Genomic DNA, 24,580 nt, shown 5'->3' on the forward strand with positions numbered 1-24,580 from the left:
TGAGTTTTGCATTTATGTTAGAAAGCCAATAAGGGGGATGGAAGCAAGATTATAATTCTTAAATTTTTCTCTTATCTGATATTCTTAAAATATAGTTGATTTTGAGTAACAATTAAAACTCATAAAAAGTTTCTGTTCCAAACTACGACTCTTCTTGCTCTAATGAATTCAGATTTTTACAATACTTACTTTTTCCTTGGTTTTCCATATAAAAGGTCACAGTAATCAAGCTGTCATCAACTTATGAAATATATAACAGTACAGCTACTGGTTAAAATTACATTTATAAGTACCTTAAGATAACACAAGACTTGTACTACACTTATGAATAAGTGCATTGTGATACATAGTTACAAAGTTATATGCGTTACAAATAAGGGTGACACCAGTTCAAAGAGTTAAGGCACTTTATTTTTTCCTTCTTTATTTAATGATTCCTTTAATATAGAAGTATTGCGTCTCTGCTATGTTTTAGAAACTGCTCTAGGCACTGGAGACACAGCCAGGGAACGAGATAAACAGTATCTCTGTCCTTGTGGAGGTCCCACTGTGGAGAGATGAAGAAGTATATAGGCAAAAACATAAATAATATCATTCCAAATACTGCTAAATCCTTTGGAGAAAATAAAACAGAGTAATGGATAATAACGTGAAATTGGAGCATGGGAGTACGTTTTACACAGTGTGATCAGGGAAACTTTGAATAAAGAGTGTACTCCTGCCTGTGAGGCTACAAGAATTGAGAAACAAATATATGTCATTTAGTGAGTAATTGATTGAGGTTTTGGTCACTGACTGCATTCTTCCCAAAGCCATTTCTCCAACTGAACCATGCACACTACTTCTGTCTATTCTCATTATTTATTCTTCTAAAAAGGGGAGGTAGTTTTTGTTCATTGATTAATCATATGGAAGATTACAGAACATAATTTCCTTAAACTGTTATATTGTGTGCAATACAACTGTAAAGAAATTAATATTTTTTGTGAGATAATTTTCTAAGTTTAATTTTGGAAGAAGTCAATATAACAAATGAATGTTTTCATTTTCTAAATGTTGTCTTTAGGCTTTTTGGTAAATTATAGAATTTGTTGAAATTTATTATAAAATTATTCAAAATCTATCATATCTTGTACAAAAGAGTATGCATTGCTCTAAAATGGTCTTTTGCTTTTAGAAGATTACATAATTATGTCCTCTACTCTTGGATTTCTCTATAATATTAAGGCTTACTTCTGAGGTGCAGAGAACAATTTTTGCAGGCCAATATAACCCAAAGAAAATTGAAAAAACAAAAATAAAAATAAAGAAATGATGATTGATGATGGTTGTTATTTTTAAAAAGTTAAAAATAGTCTTGAAATTTAGTTCCAGGAAAGTAAGTCTACACTAAGATAAGTTGTGGTTCATGTTAGTTGACCCAAAGATTTTGCAGAAATATGGATTTAGTACTGTTACTTGTCTCACCTGAGAGAAAACACTTAAGGTTTCAATGGCAAATTAAGTCTAGTTAAGAAAAATAATAAACATTAGGATTTAAATTTAGTTGTAGCAAGATCTTTTATTTTCAACAGGAAAAAATACTTTGCCTTTTCTTGCTTCAGATTGACCTCCAACCTACAAATAATGGTTTTGATTTTTGCGCTATGTAAGCTGAGATACAAAATATTCTATTGCCAAATCAGACCCATGTGAACCAGAGATCTTAGAGAGTATCACACTTTCCTAATAAGTTCGAGAATAAAAATCATGGGACTTAAGCAAAATAAGAAGTGGCCTGGGATCTCCAATGCCTCTTGCCAGGTTCTACCCCGCTGTGTTAGAATGCACCCCAACTCAGATTAACCTGTGAGATCTTTAATGATGCATAGAGTAACATTATTTACACAGAAGGAGTCATTTTGGTCATGAAACATCTCCATTTTATATTTAGTTACATAGCTTATGTAATATTCTCCAGGAAGCATGTAGATTCATGCCACTCGAATTTACAGATTCCAGGTTTGCTTACCATCAGCAGTCTTAGCCAAGCAGGTAGGTCCTGGTATATTCATAGATAAGCATTCTCCTGTTAGCAAATACTCAACTTTTCTGTTACCAGGAGATCTATCATTAACCTCTTTAGAAGAAGACTTGACTGTGTCAAATTCTTTTCTATCCCTAGGGCATTACCCTTACATCCTCTCCAACCAGGAAGAAAATGTAAAACAGGGCTTCCATTGAACCATTTATTTCCCATAATCAAGCTGCTATACTTATTTCAGGTTATTCATTTCAGGTTCATATACATTGGTAATGGAGCCACTTTTAACCTGGGATAATGAGTCTTTGCACCAGAAAGCATCTATGTTGAGGTTGACAGAAGCTGTGTTTCCCCTACTACCCTCCTCTTGCTCATCAAGTGGAAAGCCTAGATCCATCTCCAAATAACAAGGATCATTGCCAATGTATCAGGGCAACAAAATCATTGGTATAATTCATAGAAACTATAGTTTCCTTACTGTTACTATATATGTATCTTGAAACTAATGAAAAGTGAAATGAAGAAAATAATTTTGTCCAGCTGCATTTCTGCATAGTTGAATAAAACCTAAGAGGGAGAGTGTGATTGCTTAAGGGCCAACCCTGCAGTCACACTGCCTGGATTAAAATCTGGCTTTGCCCTTAAACTATGTGATATTGGAAAAATTACTCAATCTCTTCACTCCTTCATTGCCTTCATTCCTTCACCTATAACATGAGGATTGTAACTATACCTTATTCATAATATCATTTCATGAATTAAATAATATATGTAAGGCCTTTAGAAGCAGCCATTCTCAGAAATAGCACCACCTTAACAATCATTTCAGTCTTGCAAGTTGTGATTGTGCTGTACGATTTGCATTATTCACTTTTTCTGTTTTAATAGACAATTACATAGATGCAATTATACCCAGGTAGCTTATTCTCACATCATTTGCATGCTATTGTTTATGTTTCTTAAATTTGTTTTTTATGTTACTATTATGCTAAAGCATAGTTCCCATTAACAATAACAGGTAAATGACTCTAATGCCACTAATTGAAATGTAATGTTAACGATGAAAATACTAATATAAACATCAATCTTAAAATAATATTGTAAGCTTAAATAAGAAGAGACTAGTAAAATTATGGATTGTGAATTTTCGTAGCGATTTTACAAAGAACATAGGTTGTAATTATTTTCCACAAGTAGCTGAAAGAGAAACCAAGTGCAAATAAGATACACAAAATTGGTATCCAAATACTGCTATTTTATCAAACTAATAATCTGCTTACCCCCAATGTCCAGTGTGTTTTGTTTATAAAGTTAATTTGTCAATCAGTTGCATCTTCATCTTCAAAATACACTTTCTTGTAGTCTGATTGAGACACCCCAGTTTACTTCTGAAATAATGCCTTTCTATATTAAATGAATGTTGCCCAAAAAGGTGAAGAAGAGACCAAAACTACAGCAGCATCTTTCAAAGTCACATTCTTTGTAGCAAAAAAAGACAAATACAGTATTTTTGAGAAATTCATAAAGCTAGTGCAAAGTGAATGACAAACACACCCAAGAGAAAAAGGTGTGTTAGTTGTTGGCAAGATCCCTTCAACAAGTAACAGTGTTGCGCAGGATGGAGTCCCAGTGGCATATATAGCAGAAGAGAACCGCCTGTGGATCAGATGGAGTGACAGTTAGTTCTCTTTCTAACAGTAGATGACAAGTGGATGACTCCACCCATGGAAAGAGTACAAACCCTTATTAGCAATTTGCCAAAATATATGGGAGAAAAAGAATATGTAAGAGGATGACATTTTTTTGTTTTATAACTGAAAAGTCCTGGTTTAGAAGAGTTTATTATTTTTTAAATTTGGTGGGGGTATGGAAAACTATTAACATATATTCTATTTTTGGAATCATGTCTTGACTAGGAAAGTCCCTTGGAATCAGTTCTAACGGAGCAGCAATCACTGAAAAAGAGTCTGCCCTAAATGAAATTCCAAACTGTGCTCCAAACAGAACATTTGGAAGGCAACAACAGAACTTTGTAGCGTGGTCTTAATGTTAAAAGAAGCAGTAAAGTTAATGTATTAGAAGTGGACTAGATTTCCGTCGCAGTTAACAAGAGTACGTTTTTCAGTCTCCAGAGAGTTCAAGATTTTACTTTCGCATTCTGAAGTAAGCACCTTGTGAAAAATCCTCATTCTAGTTCATAAATGGATAAAATATAAACATTTCTTCACGACACTGATATTGTCTGGAAATTCCATTTCTATGATATTACATCCAAGTGACATAATTAGGTAATAAATACAGCATCTTAAAATGCCTGAATTCATCATTTCAGGGTCTATATATTATGTTTTTAATACTGACAATTACATTTTAGCATTTTAAGGAGACAAGCAAACAGCTTGATCAATCACAACTCTTCGAAAAAGTTGTCTATTTTTTAATCTCTATAAGAAAAAAATAACTGTATCAAATATATATATATATATTAGTTATCAATTGCCACTGACAAATTACTACACAGCTAGCCCCTAAAACAACACACACTTATTTCAGTTTCCAAGGATCAGGAGTCCTGGCAAACTTAGCTGGGTTTTCTGCTTAGGGTCTCAGAAGGCTGCAATCAGAGGATCAGCCAGGCCGTGTTCCTATTTGGAGACTTAATTGGGGAAGAAACTGAGTTGAAACTTACTCAGGTTGTCTGTGGAATTTATTTCCTTGTAGCTGGATGACTGAAGTCCTGGTTTTCTTGTTACCTGTCAACCAGGGACTGCTCTCAGCTGCTACAGACCATCCTCAAGTGCTTGGCATGTGGTCCCCTCCATAAGCCATCTCACAACATGGGAGCTCACTTCTTCAAAGCTAGCAGGAGAACCTCTCTTTTAATTAATTTAAAGTCAATTTATTAGGGACCTTAATTGTATCTGTGAAATGCCCTCATCTTGCTGTATAATATAAAGTAATCATACGAGCGACACTCTGTCACCGTATCGTCTTTTCCATATTCTACTAGTTTGAAACTAGTAACACGTTCTGCCCAGACTCAAGGGAAGGAGATTACACAAAGACATGGAGACAAGGGGGTGGGAATCATCTTAGAATTCTACTTACCAATATTTTATTGGATACCCTTCAATATTTCAACATCATGAATTCAGGGTAAATTGTTGGCAATTGGGTATTACTCCATAATGTCTTGAACAGTGTTCCTTCTCAATATCTTTAACTCTGGCAAAGTTATCCATGTTTTATGGCCATTGCCATTTGTTGTGATCTAAAATTGTGAGTTAAGATTTTTCTAACTCTAATAACAGAATACATAAGTTCTAATAAGGAAGTTAGAGTAAGTTAGTCCTAGAAACCGTCAAATATCCGAACTTAGAAAATTTTATAAACATCAAACAATTTAAAAGCCTTATAATATAAAATAATACAAATTTTGCAGGCAGAATGATGAGAATAAACAATTAGAAAGAGATAAGTGGCTTTTGTTTCCAATTATGTTTTCTTTAAAAATGGACAAAGTGTGTTTATGTCCTTATCATTTTTTTAAATTGGCATCATTAAATATTTTTCTTATTCAATTATAACCAATCTATACAAATAGAGTAGTAGTCCCTCTGTTGTTTTCTACACTTTATTTTCATTTACCTTTAAATTAAATTTTTGTAAGGTCAAATACATAGATATATAATATATATTATAGTAACAGATAATATTAATTGATAATATTAACAAAATAAAAGTGATGGCTCTGAAACAGTTCTCATGTATCAACTTAAATGGGAAGGAAAATGTAACAAACCAGCAGAGAGGAAATATACTTTGCAATAAGAGGTGATAGGAGAATTAACCATTTGGGAAACAAAATAAAAATCAATAGGCATTTCCACCATACTCCATGCAACAAAAATTTTTTTAAACTAAAGGAGAGTCAAATATTTATAAAGTATTAAAGAAAAATCTAGGAAAAAAGATAAGATCATTTATCTGAAAGAAGTCTTTCTAAGAATACAAATGAGGTAAATAGATAAATAACAGAGCAAAATTTTATCAAATAAAAATTTAAAGCTTCTTTTTTTTCTAATGCTGATGAAGGTTCTCCCTTAGCTAACATCTGTTGACAATCTTTCTCTCTTTGTGCTAGAGGATTATTGTCCCTGAGCTAACAACTGTACCAATCTTCCTCTATTTTTTAGTATGTGAGTTGCCACGACATGGCCACCAATGAGTGGTATAGGTCTGAGCCTGGGAACCGAACCCAGCCTGCCAAAGCGGAGTTAGCCGAACTTAACCTCTAGGCCGCAGAGTTGGCCCCTAAAGCTTCTTGAGTTCAAAAATCATTATACACAGAATTACAATAACAGTGCAAAAAACAAAAGATGAGCTAATTGCCTTAATAGATATAGATTTCTTGTAATTCAATAAGAAAATTCTAAGAATACCGGTAAACAATGGTGAGATCACAGTCTTATGTCTTTCCATTAGTTCAAATTGTTACTATAGTTTAATAATTTTTCTATGCAAGTCATACATTATTATTTCTTCTTAATATTTATATCTTATTTTGTCCATTTATTTAATTGCACCTGCTGACATAAAAATGCTATATAAATGGAGTTGGTAGGCGGAAACATTAATTGACAGTTCTCTAGTATGCTTTTCTATTTCTTCTGTGCCTTTCAGATAGCTTAAGGTTTCAACTCCTTCTGGGGTCTTTTTGAGTAACTTATGAAATCTTCCCTCTCCTGTTCCTTTTCATATTTATTAGCACAGTGTTGTATGAAGAATTCTTCTTAATTCATTTAATAGCCTCTATAACTGATACCCTTTCTCAATTGGTAATTTTAATTTTTTTAATTTAAAAACTTTTAAAAAATTTTGTTCTTATTTCCTTTTGTTTTGGGGGGGGGAGATTAGCTCTGAGTTAACATCTACTTCCAGTCTTCCTCTCTTTTGCTGAGGAAGACTGGCCCTGAGCTAACATCCATGCCCATCTTCCTCTACTTTGCATGGGATGCTGCCACAGCACAGCTTCACAAGTGGTGTGTAGGTCCACACCTGGTATCAGAACTGGTGGAGCCCGGGCCCCCAAAGTGGAACATGCAAACTTAACCACTGTGCCACTAGGCTGGCCCCAATTTTGTTCTTATTAGTTAGTGCTACACGTTTTCCTGAATCTTTCCCAACAAACCAATATTGTATTTATTTATCAAATCTATTGCTTCTCTGTTTTTCTAATTATTAATTTCTGCTTTTTTCTCATTTTTTTGATATTTTCTAATTTCTTGACATGAATATTACATTTATTTTCAGTATTTAAAGGTTAAGTATAACATGGCCCCAGATGACATCTTATACTTTGTTTTTTAAAGAATTTATACTTTTAGAGCAGTTTTAGGTTCATAGCAAAATTGAGAGGAAAGTACAGAGATTTCCCATCTACCCCCTACCCCCACACATGCATAGCCTCCCCCATTATCAACATTCCCCACCAGACTAGTACATTTATTACATTTCACGAAACTACATTGACGCATTATAATCACCCAAAGTCAACAGTTTACATTAGAGTTCACTCTTGGTGTTGTAAATTTGAGGGGTTTGGACAAATGTATAATGACATATATCCATCATTATGATATCGTACAGAGTATTTTCACTGCCCTAAAAATTATTGTTCAGCTGGCATGGTGATTTGGTGGTTAAGTTTGCAGACTCTGCTTTGGTGGCCTGGGGTTCAGATCCCTGGTGCGGACCTACACTCTGTTCATCAAGCCATGCTGTAGCAGCATCCCAGATACAAAATAAAGGAAGATTGGCATAGATGGTAGCTCAACAACAATCTTCCTCACCCAAAAAAAAAAAAAGCCAAAAAGATTCTTGTTAAGGACAGGTGAGAAGCAAAAGTAAAAGATGACAAAAGTAGAGCGTGAATCCTGAACACAGTTTTTCAGCAACTATCACGTAGAGATATAGAGAACAACTATAATGGCCAATGGAAAGGAAAAGGAAAGAACATGAGGTCTCTTCCAGAAGATTCAAGAAACTGAAGGGAAATTTAAACCTAGATTAGCAATGTTGATCGACCAAAAGGGAAGCACACTCTCAGATCAGGGGAAAATAAAGGGAAAGTGGAAACAGTTTAATGAATATCTACACAGAAGATACAGAAGGATGGCAGATTTCTTTGAAGAAGAGTCCTATGAGGAAGAACTCCTAATTCTAGGAAGTGAAGGGAAAGCTGCCTTGAACGTACTGGGAAGAAATACGTCACCAGTGGTAGACGGGATACGGATAGAATTAATTCAAGCCACAGAAACTGAATCTGTCAAAATCCTAACATGAATATGCCAAAAAATATGGAAAACAAAACATTGGGCTACAGATTGGAAATGCTCAATATACATGCCAATCCCCAAGAAGGGAGATGCCAAGGAGTGCAGTAACTACAGGACCGTTGCTCTAATTTCCCATGCAAGTAAAGTGATGCCCGAGGTGCTACAACAAAGGCTTTGACCTTATATGGAGCAAGAAATGCCTGTGCCCAAGCTGGATTTTGAAAAGGGAGAGGCACATGAGATCTAATTGTGATTATTCATTGGCAACTAGAGTGCTCCAAAAAATTTATGGACTACAGTAAAGGCTTTGACTGCGTGGATCATGAAAAATTGTGGGGTGCACTAAAAAAAGTGGGTGTGCCTCAGCACTTGATCGTCCTGATGCGTAACCTGTGTTGTGGACAAGAAGACACTGTCAGGACAAAATAGGGAGAGACAGAATGGTTTCCTATAAGAAAAGGTGTCAGACAGGGTGCATTTTTGTCTCCCTATCTGTTTAATCTGTGCACAGAACATATACAAAAAACTAGGCTAGACTCAGATGAAGGAGGAGTGAAAATTGGTGGAAGAAATATCAACAATCTAAGATGTGCAGATGACACCATCTTACTGACAGAAAGCAGCAATGACTTGAAGCAACTTCTGATAAAAGTGAAAGAAGATTGTGCCAAAGCAGAATTGCACTTGAACATCAAGAAGACAAAAATCATGACTAGAGAAGAACTACACATCTTTAACATAGACGATGACAACAGTGAAGCTGTTAAAGATTTTGTATACCTTGGCTTAGTCATCAGTTTAAATGGAGACTGCAGCCAAGAAATCAAAAGAAGACTGAAGCTTGGAAGGGCAGCAACGCAAGAATTACGAAAGCTCATCAAGTGAAAGGAAGCGTCCTTAGGGACTAAGGCCAAGATAGGCACACCCTCGTATTCCCAGTTACTATATACAGGTGTGAAAGCTCAACAGTGAAAAAGGCTGACAGGAAAAAGAATGTACTCGTTTGAAATGTGGTGTTGGAGGAGAGCTCTAAGGATACCCTGGGCTGCCAGAAAGACAAACAAGTGGGTCCTAGAACAAATTAAGCCTGAACTGTCACTGGAGTCAAAAATGACAAAACTGAGGCTGTCCTACCTTGGGCACATCATGAGAAGGCAGGATATTTTGAAAAAGACAGTAATGCTGGGAAAAGTAGAAGGCAGCAGGAAAAGAGGAAGACCAAATATGAGACGCATTGACTCCATAAAAGAAACCATAGGCATGAGTCTAGAGAAGCTGGGTAGAGTGCTTGAGGGCAGGACATTGTGGACATCACCCATTCGTAGGGTCACCACGGGTCAGAGCTGCTGTGACAGCACATAACAACAAAAATCCTATGCGCTCTCCCTGTTTATTCTTCTTTCTCTCCTTCTTCCCCCAACCTCTGGGAACCACTGATTTTTATTACTGTCTCCATAGTTTTGCCTTTTCCAGAATGTCATATGGTTGGAATCATACAGTATGTAGTCTTTTTAGATTGACTTCTTTCACTTAGTAATATGCATTTAAGATTTTTATGGCTTGATAACTCATTTCTTTTTTAGCAGTGGATAATATTCCATTGTCTGGATGTAGCACAGTTTATTTGTCCATTCACTTACTGAAGGACATCTTGTTTTCTTCCAAGTTTTGGCAATTATAAACAAGGCTGCTATAAACCTGTATGCAAGTTTTTGTATGAACATAACTTTTCAACTAGTTTGGGTAAATAACAAGGAGAGTGATTGCTGGATCATATGTTAAGAGTATGTTCAGTTTTGTAAGAAACTGCCAAACTGTCTTCCAAAGTGGCTGTAATATTTTGCATTCCCACCAGCAAGGAATGAGTTTTGTTTCTCCCCATCCTTATCAGTATTTGTTGTCAGTGTTCCAGATTTTGACCATTCTAATAGGTATGTAGTGGTATTGTTTGAATTTGTATTTCCCTGATGACATATATGTGGAGCATCTTTTCCGTGTAATTTACCTTCTGTATATTTTCTTTGATGAGGTGTCTGTTAAGATCTTTGGCCCATTCTATAATTGGGTTATTTGTTTTCTTATCATTGAGTTCTAAGAGTTCTTTGTATATTTTGGATAACAGTGTGTCTTCTGCAAGTATTTTCTCCCAGTCTATGGCTTCTCTTCCATTCTCTTAACATTGTCTTCCATAGAATAGAAGATTTTAATCTTAAGGAAACCTAGCTTGTCTATTATTTCTTTCATGGATCGTGCATTTGCATGATTAGTGTTATATCTAAAAAAAAGACATCACCTTTCCCAAGGTTATCTAGGCTTTCTCCTGTATTATCCTCTGGGAGTTTTATAGTTTTGCATTTTACTTTTAGGTCTTTGATCCACTTTGAGTTAATTTTTGTGAAGGGTGGATGATCTTTCTCTAAATTCGTTTCTTTGCATGCAGATGTCCAGTTGTTGCAACACAATTTGTTGAAGAGGCTCTCTTTGCTTCACTGTACGGCCTTTCCTCTTTGTTAGAAATCAGTATTCTATATTTTGAGGGGAATCTATTTCTGGGCTTTCTCTGTTGTTCCATTTATCTATTTGCCTATTCTTTCACCAATATCATACTGTCTTGATTACTGTGGGTTCATAGTAAGTCTTGAGCTGGATAGTGTCAGTCCTCCATCTTTGCTCTTCTCTATCAATATTTTGTTGATTATTCTGGATCTTTTGCCTCTCCATATAAATTTTAGAATCCATCTGTTGATATCTATAAAATAACTTGCTGATATTTTAATTGAGATTGTATTGAATCTATGGACCAAGTTGGGAAGAACTGACACCTTGACAATATTGAATCTTCCTATACAAGGACATGGAATATCCCTCATTTATTTAGTGTTCCTTTGATTTCTTTCACCAGAGTTTTGTAGTTTTCCTCATTTAGATATTGTACATATTTTGATAGATTTATAGCAAAGTATTTCCTTTAGGGGAGTATTAATGTAAAGGTGTTGTGTTTTTATTTCAAATTCCACTTGTTCATTACTGTTACATAGGAAAGTGATTGACTTTTGTATATCAGCCTTGTATCTTGCAATCTTGCTAAAATCACTTATTAGTTCTAAGAGTTTTTTGTCAATCCTTTCAGATTTTGTGTATAAACTATTTTGTCATCTGCGAACAAAAATAGATTTATTTCTTCCTTCCTAATCTTTATACCTTTTATTTCCTTTCCTTGTCTTAGTGCATTAGCTGGTACTTCCAGCACAGTGTTGGAAAGAAGTGGTGAGAGGGAACATTCTTCCCTTTTACTTTGGCAGAAGAATATTGTAACTACTTAATTGATTCTCTAGTCATTCAGATCATGGTGCCTTGTGTCCAAGATGAGGCTGAAGTCAAAATGACAAATTGTTGTTTTACTAGTCTACACAGATCACAACTGTTCCATTACAATAATATTGCCTTGAACACATTATAAATTGATTATATTTTAGAATATTCTCTTCTTGATTGAAATTGTGAAGCAATTTCAGTACTTAATTGAAACTTGGGGAATATATTAACCTATAATAATATTTAGAAATAACTCTAGATCTTATTGAAAATAAAGGTGTAAATTAGTTCTTGAGATGGCTACTACTGCAAGGTCCAGTCAATTCTTTTATATACACTTCTATTATGGCAACTGCAGCCATCTTCATTACTGCCAATCATGTTATTGACTCATTAGACCATGCCACATTTTCTAAATTGTGCGATAGGTAACAACATCTCAAGATTCTTAAAGGGAGGAGAAATTTCCCAGGCCAAATAAATTTGAAAACTGTTGTTATTTTATATCTCCTTCTTGGAAACACATAGGACATATTAACCTTTAATAGCTCAGGAAAATTCTGCTAGGAACAAACAAAATTTAAGCTATTTGACTCATTTTTTTCCAAATAGAAGTGACCATGTCACATTAATATCCCACAGGTACACTTGTCATCTTATCCACATAATCATTTTATCTAGATAACTTAAAATCAATGACAAATGGCACAATATTTTGGATAAAGTTATAACTAATTTTGTTTTTTATATAGACCACATTATTTTACAAGTCTCTTAAATGTTTTCTTGTCCTCAGTATTGCACCCTGTGGATTCTTCTTCCTAACAATTAAGAAAGTGCTTATTTTAAAACTCAAACTCAAATGTGATCATGTCACTCTCATTCTGAAGAATGTCAACCTTCTTGAACAGGATGATGTCTAAAATTCTTAGCACGACGTATGTGATCCTTAATAACCTGTGTTATCCTACCTCCTCAGACTTTATTTTCTGTTTCCCACGCAGAAAGAGGTAACGGTATGCTTTCTCCTTTATTTCCTCACTTCCATTTCTGAGTAGTCAAATACATTGCTGTGGATATGTGCTCTACTTTTCTTCTCTCACCTTTGTGCCTTTGTATATATTTTCCTGAATTCCTCTAAATTTTGGTATATTTCAAAGCTTCTGGGCCAGAACTTCTTAAATAGTTTACCTACATTTAGAGTACAAATGAGATACTGTTCAAAGCATATTATCTTTTCAAGATAACTCAACCATCACTGATGTGGTGTCTCTGGATGTGCTTAGTTTGTATTCAGGCTGATGTTTACTAGCCATGAAGGTCTAACCTAAAATGTCATTACTTTATTCCTTATGAAATGTATGTACCTGTTGGTGGACATTGTTAGACTCCAAAGGTATAATAAAGTTTACTAAGTACTTTTCACTTGTTTGCAGGCAATATTTAAGTGGATGTACAGAATATTTGCAATACATACAATGAATTTACATATTGCCTAATATATAATTGTAAACACAAAATTGTTTATTTTAGGAGCACCCTTTCTGCATATTATATTTAATCCATACATCATTGGAAAGAGCCGTGTCTTACAAAGAAGTAAAAAGGAAACTCTGGGGGAAATAAAAATTATTTTTCAAAGTGACCTCTTGCTAGACTTATTATTACCAAAATTTTGTGCTCCCTTATTTTCTACACATTCATCTTTGAATAACTAATGCCTTAGAGAATGCCTGTTGCATAGTAGGCAAGAAATAGATATGCATCACATTAATAAATATATGAATAAAGGATAATTGAAGCTTTGAAAAAACATAATGTCTCAAGATGACCTGTGCTTTTGAGACTCTCATTCTCCACATTCTCAAAACATAAATAAAGTTTTTAGTGATATTCAGCAAATTATGTTCTGACTAAGTCTTCACTGATTTAGCTGCTGTTGATTGCAGTCCCTATACTTGAATGATTGCATTCAAATAAACTTTTCCTATTTATTATGAAGAGGATTTATATTAGAAGTAGTCAGTTGAATCTTCATGAAAATCATGGATGTCATTCTCCCTGTATCAAGTCTCTTCTTGAAAGAATATTAGTATCATATTTGGTTAAACTAAGAGACACCATTAGTAAGTAAGTGGAAGTTTTTTCTATATATCACTGTGTTTTTTGCATATATCAGACAACGTGCTAATTATTTTGTCTATATTACTTCTTTAAATTCACACAACAACCGTAGGAAGAGGAAAATCTCTCCTCATGGCTATGGAAACTGAAGCTTGACATTGTTAAATAATAGTATGAGGTTATAGACTAATGGGCAGCAGACTCAGGATTTGAGCCCATGAAATTTCTTTCCAGAAGATGCGACTTAAAGTACTGCATTATGTCTTCCCTCAAGGAAGATACTTCATATCATTTCCCAAAGAAAATATAGACCCTAACATAGTACCTGGCGCAGAGTAGTTGCTCAAATAATTTGTTGGGACAGGATGCTTAGTCTAAGGCGAAGTCTGTTACAATAGCAAATACCAGGAATACAAACTCATTTTTCATAATAGGAAGGATGTAGAAATTCCATACCAAAATGACTTCAGATATTCTTTTCAGCTCCTTAAAGATGTATAAGATTTGTATAATTCGCAGAAAAATGGAATGGGCTTATTTTCATGAAAATTTTTGAGTCCAATGCTACCTAGATGGATTATATAAGATATTCAAGTTTAAATATTTGAAATGTATTTTTTTAAAATCTGTACTTCTATCATATGGGAAAGTAATGCAGAGCTTTCACCTTATAAATTGTTTTTAAAGTTATTTTGAATATTTAAAATTAACCATTGCATATTTTACATAATCTATTCAAAATTTACAGGATTCAAATTCTACACGTCCTCTCCAAAGTTTGTATCAATTATTGACAACATTTAGAGAAAAAAAAGTCTTAAAGGTAATCTAAACCTTTTTATGCCTATTTCTATGCCTTATTTAAAAGAAGACTATAAAGATGTTTGCACTAACGTAGAAAATTCACTCACTCGCCTCATAATTCCTTCCAGGAGCTGGAATACCAATCTTCTTTAGTCATCATAACCCCTTCAAGTATATTATTCATAAATTTTCTTTTTTCTATATATAAATACGTGTATGTTTATAAAATAAATACATCCTTTTTTGAGATTTACAAAGTTGCTCCAGATCTGTACATATGTCAAATATTTGTTCTGGTAACACTATATATCCTTTTAGATCACATAATTCTTTTATATGAAGGGCTGAAACACTCAGCTTTTACATAAAGGGAGGAGATTAGACTTTGCTATGGAAGGTATAAATAACAACCAGTCCATAAAAGGCAAAGTTTACTTACACGCAATCAACAACTACTATGGTACAATGAATCTTAGAAGGCATCCGTAAAAATAATTACTTGAAATGAAATCTAAAGCAAGCATCCACTACCCCCCACCACCTGCTTTATAACATTCTCTTTCTTGACTCAAATTTTCCTTTCTTTGTCGTCATCATGATATTTTATATCTTTATCTTTTAAGTTACTAAAGCAATGTAACTTATCTGTCTTAGGTCAACAGTTCCATCAAAAAGTAGTCCAAGAGGTTTAAATTACACTCATCTCTACACAGAGCTATTTCCATTGGAAACAAAAGTATTTAACTCATGTTAAAAACCATAAGAACAAATAAAGAGGAATAAAGCACTGAAACATGTTATAACATGAATGAACCTAATAAGCATTATGCTGAGTAAAAGAAGCCACCTATGAAAGAACATATGTTATATGATCCCATGTTTATGAAATGTCCAGAAAAGGCACATCTACAGAAACAAAGTATATTATTGGTTGCCCAGTGCTGAGAGTAGAAATGGGATGTGGCTGTAACTTTGCAGAAAGTTATTTTAAGGTGATGGATAAGTTCTAATATTAGATTCTGGTATACTTTTACAATTCTATAAATATACTAAAATTCAATTAACTGTACATTTAAAATAGATCAATTTTGTTTATTTATTTTTTTAAAGATTGGTGCCTGAGGTAACAACTGTTGCCAATATGTTTTTCCTTTTTTTTTAATTCTTCTCCCCAAAGCCCCCGAGTACATAGTTGTACATTCTAGTTGTGAGTACCTCTGATGGTGCTATGTGGGACGCCGCCTCAGCATGGCCTGATGAGTGGTGCCATGTCCATGCCCAGGATCCCAGCTAACGAAACCCTGGGCCGCCGAAGCGGAGCGCATGAACTTAACCACTCAGCCACAGGGCCGGGCCCCTAAAATGGATTGATTTTATAGTATGTAAATTTGTATCTCAATAAAAGGCATACAAACTCCCCCCCCCCGCAAATATTATATTTGCAAAAGGCATTAAAGCCCCAGCAACTGTGGAAATAACTGTTGAATTAGAAGAAGAATGACCAAATGACTAGTACTTGAATATCATTTTCTTTAACCATAAGCTTTCTCCTTATTCATGCTTGATCATATTCTCAGCTGGAAATGGTGACATTGAAATTACAGGTGAATGCCTTGAAGTTATTGAGTACAGCGATTGCATCTCAAAGGTTTTAAGGTGAAGCCTAATATTTAATATGAAAAGTTAACTACTTGAAGTTCTTAGAAAATACAAAGCTATTTTTAAATTATCACACTTTTTCCTTTTTTTAATTGATGAAAAAAAGCTTTTAAAACTTCCATTGTCCTCAGCATATTATTATAGTGGTATTTTCTTAGCTATTGCCTGCAGAGAGTTCAGGATATAGGGGAAGATAGGTGTACTGATACTGTGATATTGTACAAGGATTGAATTCTACTACTCACTTTGTAAGAATTCATATCCTAGTTTGCCCGGGGACGTAAGTTAGTACAAACTTAGTGAATTGATGACTAGATGATGGAACGAACTAGTGACTAATGTAGCATATGGAGTGATGAAGGTAGCTGAAATAATGTTTCTGAAATATCTTTAATTGCTCAAGCCAGGTGTCCCATGAAAATAGAGTGCTGGGTCTTGTTGTACAGTAATTCAGCTCTATAGTGAGAAAATTGCTCACCAAAATGGGATGAATTATCTCTTCTCAAAATACGGAGGTTCCAGTGCACTAACATACTGGAAATGATTATTTACCAAACGTCATTCTGATCTTTTGAAGTTAATCTAATTCACATGGTTAAAATGTGTATATCTAGTGACTATTTACGTTGGCTAATATCATCTTTTCATGTTAAATTTAGATTTAAAATATTTGTGTTAGTGGATTTGTGTAGCTGCTGTTTTACACCCACTGGACTCATGCATAGTAAAAAATGAAAAATGTTATTAATTAGGTAGGCCTTTTTTCTTAGTACTTTCTAAATGAAGATTTACACTAGACTTTAAAAGTTAACAATTCCTATACTGGCAGAAAGAAGCAAAATAAAAAAAAGCATAAAAATTATCTTCCAGAGAAAATATCTGCTTACTTGTTCTTCTATAAAATTTGCTGGTTGGGAGTGTCGATTGTGTTAATGGAGTGAGCAATTTTAAGTTGTAATCAGGATTAAGCCTCCCTAAGACTCTTCATTTTTCTTTTCCATTTGAAGACAATTTTCTGTAATTAATATCAGTCCCTTTTTACATCAACCAACTGCCTTGATACCACAAATAGAACATTGTGCTCTAGATTTAGGTAAGGAGTAAATTAAGAACAGATGAATTCGTAGCATTCTTCTCTCACAAAATATTCATGATTATAAAACAATATGAGTAAATAATTACTAGGATGTGAAAATACCCAGGAGAAAACTCATCCTAAAAATGTTTGGTGATTTTTATGAAATTCCAATAATTTAAACTAATCTGGACCTGAGCATTTGCATGGGAATGCCTAGGATCTGAAAAATGCATTGCAATGTATGAGAATCAAATACATGTTCATTTCACATAAATATATATCTATTTTAATATTAGAAATAAGATTTAAAAATGGACATTCAAAATCAACTGAATTTTAAAGCTTTAAATGAGGTTATTTATCATGAACGCGTACAATTACCTCCTGTTTGTACAAGTACCATGAATTGCACAATCAATTCAGAGGAAGTTTTGAGTTTTTTGTTTTTGTTGTTATAGGAAACAAAATAATGAAAACTTATATGTGAAAATATTGCCAGGTTATGTCACATCAGAAGATAAGAAAAAAATGTGTATATTCACATTGATTTCTTTTCCTTTCACTTATTAATAGCTTCTATTTCATTTCTGTGTAATACACATATTTTCCTTTTGTATTTTAAATAAATACGTGTATTCAAAATGAAACTTTTGCGGTCATTAATATTTTGAGAACTTTGACAACTTTTAGAGGCACAAAAGAATAGAAATATGACTTTAAATTTGACAACTTTTTAAAAAATTTTATCTCAAATCAAATAGTTAATGATTCTAAAGGCTTTAAATGGATCTAAATGGTTCTTCACACTAGAAAGCCATTAGTGAATGAATGAAATTAAAGTTATTAACACACTATGTACAACTAAAATAATACAAAGTAACAGTAAAAGAAGGGGGAAGTGATACAAATATGAAAAATATCATTTCTAATTAACAGCCAGAATATGAATATCCTGTCTCTGGGTTTTCTTTAAGTAAAATGTGGATAATAACTCTGACCACTGACCCAGTTAATATCATACACATTACTAAAACGTTATGAATTAAGGTAGTAACCTTGCAATTCAAACAAGTACTTCCTGAAACTACTACATGGAGTAATGAAATATGTAGTGGAGTGATGGTCTCCCAGAAAAACTCAGCTTTTCCTATTGTTTGTTAATATGAAAGGAAGATGTTACTTTTTAAAAAGAGAAAAATCACTTTAAAACATGAAGCCTTCCAGGAGGGGCTGGCCCATGGCGGAGTGGTTAAAGTTCCACACTCTGCTTTGGCAGCCAGGGTTTGTAGGTTCGGCTCTCTGGTGAGGACATACTCGGCTCATCAACCACGCTGTGGCGGCGCCCCACATAGAGACTAGAGGAGGAGTGGCACAGATGTTAGGTCAGGGCAAATCTTCCTCAAACCAAAAGAGAGGAAGATTGGCAATGGATGCTAGCTCAGGGCAAATCTTCCCCCACAAAAAGAAAAAACAAAAGAAGGGAAGCCTTCCTTTAAAAAAAAATTCTTTCTTCTCCATGTGGGGAGTAACTTCACAGCTTTCACACTTAAAATTTAATAATCCCTAAAATATGTCTTATTATTATGTTTACTAAATATGGATGATCACCATGGGGCAAAGGTGTGATTGGGTTATCTCATCATAGCTCCTAAACAAATGTTACTTTGTATGGTAACAAATCTTCAGAAAATGAAGGTCCGCGTGGGCATGAGTAAATCTATTAACTGACGTTATACAGTCTTTTTGGAAGTGACAATGATGATTCATTAGCAAAAAGTCTTCTTTTAAAATTTGTTTTAAGCTGTCATCTGGTCTTGAGCAAAACTTGAAGAGACTGTATTTTAAAAGTTTGTTTTACCAACATTATGAAAACCCTGCCGAGCTTTTTGCCTAAAGTATAAAGTGATTGTAAGTTTGGGTTTTCAGAATTCCTGAGAGGCCACAAAGGGAAAAAAATTTTCTGAACCTTTCAGGCTTATAAAAAGTTGAAAGTTAGGCAGTACTTATATTGAGAACGCTCAGTTGTGCAGTGTCAGGTTACTGCATGAGCTTAGTAAAATAACAAAATATTGCTACTGCAGAAATAAGTTACTCTGTCACTAGGGACTGCCAGGAGAATCTACTTACATTTGAAAGAATATCAAAGAAACGAAACAGAGTTGAAGCAAAAACTGAACAAAAAAAATAAATAGCTTCATGAAAAAGCAATAAGTAGGTGAGAGGAAATAATTTAACTACCATGTTTTTATTTATTTTTTATAATAAATACATACATGAAATAAAATGTTTGTATAAAGTCCAAAAAATGCTTTTTTTTCCAGTTCAAATAAAGCTTATTTTAGGCAGAGAAACCCATAATGTGGAATGAGCTAAATATTGGAGTTCAATTCCAACACTTTCTTTTTATTTGGGTGGTATTTAGTAAGCTTTTAAAAGCATCAAGTGTACTCATTATTATATGTAAAGCTTTGTTGAATAAATGTTAAATCTGCTATATAAATCAAGTATGAATAAAATGCTTGTACATTCAGTTATACATTACCCTTTAAAAATAATTTCAGAGCCCAACATTTAAATTTTAAGGCTTTGCATTTAAAGTTCTGAAGTAGAACCAAAGATCATAAACTTACATGTCCAGTTTATTAATTTCTCAGTTTTTTAAAAAACCAAAGTGCATTTCTAGTCACCATGAGCTTCATTACTGAGTAAATGCTGTTCAGTTTTGTGTATTGATATCCTCATGTTTCATGAAAGAAATATTTAATTTCTATGTTTACGTACTTATGGAGGAAGATTTCTGCGTTAAAGGCAAACATTTCGAAGGAAATTGGAGTTGATAAAGGTATTTGAGTTATTCCCATGCATGCAAGCATATTTTGTCTTACATTATTACTTCTCTTTCAAGATAAGATTTTGATATTTGCATTCTGCCTTGTAACCATATTTACAACAAATTTAGAGATTATTTCCATGTTTAACTGGTTTCAATATTTATAATTAGTCCTTTTCTATGATGGATTTTCCATTCATTATTTATTTTTCTTTTTAACTATCTCAATTGAGTGAGCATATTCGTTTGCTAGGGCTGCTGTAACGAAGTATGACCAACTGGGTGTCTTAACAACAGAAATTTATCATCATACAGTTCTGGAGGCTAGCAGTTTTCAATCCAGGGGCTGGCCAGGCTGGTTCCTTCTGAGAGTGTGAAGGATCTGGTCCATGTCTCTCTCCTAGCTTCTGGTTATTTGCTGGCAGTCTGGTTTCTTTGGCTTCCACTGCGTAATTCCAATTTCTGCCCTCATCTTCACATGGTGTTCTTCCAGCGTGTCTGTGTCTGTGTCCAAATTTCCTGTCTTTATGAGGACATCAGTCATATCAGATTAGGGGTCCACACTACTCCAGTATGACCTCATCTTAACCAACTACATCTGTAATGAGCCCACTTCCAAATAGGGTCACATTCTGAAGTGGTGTGGATTAGGACTTCAAAATATAAATGGGGCGGGCGGGTGAAGCAAGTAATATTCACATTACACTAAGTATATTCTTAATTAAAAATAAAATTATTGCTGGAGGAATGTGGGTAATATATTTTCAAGTCCTTTCCCGGCTAAGAATGTTTTTAGTTCCTTCATAAACAGACAACAATTTGTCTGGTTATAAAATTTTTAAATCAACCTTTGGACAAAAAAAAGTTAGAGAAGATGCTCCATAATGATCTGGTTTTGAAGCCAGACTGATTGTATTTCCTTTGTGGACATTTTATTTTCTTGCCCATATATTTGAGGATTTTTTTTCTTTATCATAGATATTATTTTTAAATAATTCACCTGCCACATAGTAAATCAATTTAATCTACAAAATTGGATATTATTAGTTAGGATGTTTGTTTTGCTATTGAAACAGCCACAGTTTACAAGAGCTTAAATCTTATAAAATTTTGTTTCTCTTTTATTTCTCTTTCACGTAAAAATTCCTCGGTTATTAAGCCTCTTCTCCATGAAGTCATCAGGGGCACAGATTCAATCTACTTTGGTGCTAGTCACTCTCAAACTCCAGCGCCCATCTTCTGGTCTGAAAGGCTTATTCTAATGCTGCCATTTTATCCCCATTCCAGCTACAGAAAGAAGAACTGGAAAGACATGGTTATTCCTGATAATGGCATTGAGTAGAAATTTTACGTAAAATTTCTGCTTCTGCGCTATGGAACAGAAGTTACACACACAGCCACACTCAGCTGCAGGTAATCTTGAGAAATGTAGTCGTTTGATAGAGAGGCATGTGTCCAACGAAAAATTCTATTAACATAGAAGAAAAAGAAAAGATATTAGGGGACAAATTGTAGGCTCTGCAACAGTCTACACATTCCTTCTCTTAGATATCCATTTGTAACCTTCTTCTCATGCATGGAATGTATTTACCTATCCCCCAGAGAGTCAATCTCAATGTCCCATCCAGTTACTGCATCCTACTCAAAGTCTGGAATATCTGAAAGATATGCAGTCCAACTCGTTAGGTCTGACTTTGACTCCTCATGGCCCAGCAACCTCTAAACTAAAAGACAAATTATTGTCTCCCTCTCACCACCCCCTCCCATCTCCAACACACAAACCCAACATGTAACGGAATAAGAACATACCAATGCGGAATCTTCCAAGAGCTGCAGCAAAAGGACTCCTGTGGGCTTCAGCTGCTCCGGGCCACATCAGGGGGCAGTCCCAGGGCAAAGTGCAGTTTCTCCATGGTGGAGGTCGCAGGTCACTGGCAAAGGGTGATGGTTTCCATGTTAAGGAAGCAGACGTGCATCTTGGTCTTGATGTCTCTCCCATGGCAGATCTTCAGGAAGTCGTCAAAGGTGATGCTCTCTTACACCTGATCAGACTTCATCTGCCTCATCCAGATGCTGGCTGCCTCCATCATGGCCTCATCTGCAATGAAGCCACTGGAATCCTTGTCCATGTTGGGGTTTCCCAAGAGCAGCTCCTCGACCACATTTCTGTATTCTTCTAGAGTGATAGCTCCATCGCCGTCTGAGTCAACATGTGGAGCAGAAATCTCAGCTTCTCCTTCAGGCACAGCTGCACCTGCTCCTCCTTCACAGTGGGTTTCACGGGCTGGATAGGACATGATGGGCAGGAGGTCCTCGACATTGATCTCCTGGGCCAGGCCACTGGGCCCCTTACACCGGCTCCTGCTATCAAAGAAGACACGGTTGATTTGGGATCAGATCTGAATAACCTCCATGTTGGGGACTTTGTTGAAGTTTTCCTGAGGAATGGTGGGCTGGGCTCCACTTACCTGCTAACCTTCCACTGGAGCTGCTTGATCTGGTTGGAGGAACAGCCAGTCTTGACCTCAAGCTCCCACACTTCCTCAGACTGCAAGAGGGTGGTGCCTACAGTGCCCCTGGCAGGGGTCATGGGGAATATGTCCATTGCAGGGCCCTGGGTGGCATTGACTCTGCAGCAGCTCCTCAGGCCTTGGGTCCAAACAGTTGGGGATGCCAGGGACAGGTCTGGGCCAGAGGGCAAGTGACTTAGGCATAAAAAGAAGAAATAAAAGCAGACTAAAAATGGAGTAGAATTGGGGCCAGCCCCATGGCATAGTGCTTAGGTTCCCGCGCTCTGCTTTGGCTGCCTGGGGTTCATGGGTTTGGATCACGGCATGTACTTACATGTCAAGCCATGCTGTGGTGGAGTCCCAGATACAAAATAGAGGAAGATTGGCACAGATATTAGCTCAGGGACAATTTTCCTCAAATAAAAAGAGGAAGATTGTCAACAGATGTTAGCTCAGGGCCAATCTTCCTCACCAAAAAAGAAAAGAGTATAATTATATTCATATGTTGAAACTTTGGGATAATTCACCTCTAAAAGGAAAATCTAAAAAACGCTATTTTGGAATTGGATTTTTATAAATTTTTATTTACAGATACTGTTCTCCCCAGGAATGGAGACCTCTATAGTTTTTTCTTTTAATTAAATCATTTTGCTTCTACCATCCCTTTAATACTTTATGGCAGCATGGCCTGGCCCCACCTCCTGAAAGAAGAAAAACAGTATAGAACCTAAGAGAACCGACTCCCCAACAAGACCTCTTTCACATCTAGGCTGTATCACATCCTGTCTTTGCAAACAAGCGTGTTATTTAGTGTGGCCATGGCTCCGGATGCAGGAACCATCCTTCCCCAAGCAATCCGTTCTCAGTTGCTCGCAGACTGGGTATCTGGTACTAAACTCTTAGAGGGGTGAGCCAGGGGTAGGAGACTCTTATTTTCTGTGTGTGCATGAAAGGACTGGCAATCTTATAGAAGCTTTAAACTTCAAGCAAACCCCAAACAATCACAGAGGCCGACTTTCAGGAACACTAATTTGAGAAATTCCAAAATAGTATGGACATTATGAGCTTGTAAGGTGAAAAAGAGAGAATTATTCGAATTTTACAAATAATTACCTACGCTTTAAAAAACACGCTTGTTTTTCTTTGGATTGTAGGCACTTACATAAGAGGGATAACTTTATTTACTTAACTCAAACATTTTCAGCTGTGTGGTCAGCTCCTAACCGCTGCCTGTCAGGCGACATATTTTGCCATCTAAGAGCATCTGCTGACAAAAATTATTTGAATTAGTTAATTCATTTATTAATTTTAGATTGCCATGTATTTTTTAATTACCTTGATATAGTCTAAATTTCTGATATATTTTTAAATGTTTAAGACCACGATTCAACATTGAGGTAAATCATGCATACATGTTGCAGAGTTTTTTTTGTATTTTTTCCCCTATAGAAAAACATATGTAGATAGTAAACTTCATTTATTTACTTATGAATTTTTATTGATCTTTTGTGTTTTATAGAACAGTTAACATTTACTGAGGGCTTGTTATTTGTTAGAAACGTTTCCAGTAGTGTAATGGCTGCCTCATTTTATTTTCATGACAATTTTATCAGGTAGGGTATTGTTACCCTTTGTTACACTGAATGTGGGAGATGAGACCAGAGGTCATAGAGTTGTAAAACAAAGACGACACACCCTCAGATGTTTCAGCCATGAAGCATCAACACTTGCTCCAAGCCAGGAAAAACTAGATAAATATTTCCTACCCCATAGTACGGAAGACCGTGGCGGAGGAGCAGACTGTGACATTGTGGTGCCTTTCACTCTAATTTTGTAACACAACTCTTTCCCCAAAGGACTGTCCAGCAGCATAAATCTGCCACTTGAACTTTCCTCAGG

The 24,580-nt window shown here is 35.2% G+C and overlaps 1 pseudogene; it reads right to left on the reverse strand.

Annotated features, from left to right (window-relative positions):
* Positions 1-22,099: 22,099 nt before the first annotated feature.
* Positions 22,100-22,776, reverse strand: LOC124227853 (calcineurin B homologous protein 3-like; annotated as a pseudogene).
* Between the last annotated feature and the right edge of the window lie 1,804 nt (positions 22,777-24,580).

Source organism: Equus quagga, chromosome 16, assembly GCF_021613505.1.
Source record: "Equus quagga isolate Etosha38 chromosome 16, UCLA_HA_Equagga_1.0, whole genome shotgun sequence".
NCBI lineage: Eukaryota > Metazoa > Chordata > Mammalia > Perissodactyla > Equidae > Equus > Equus quagga.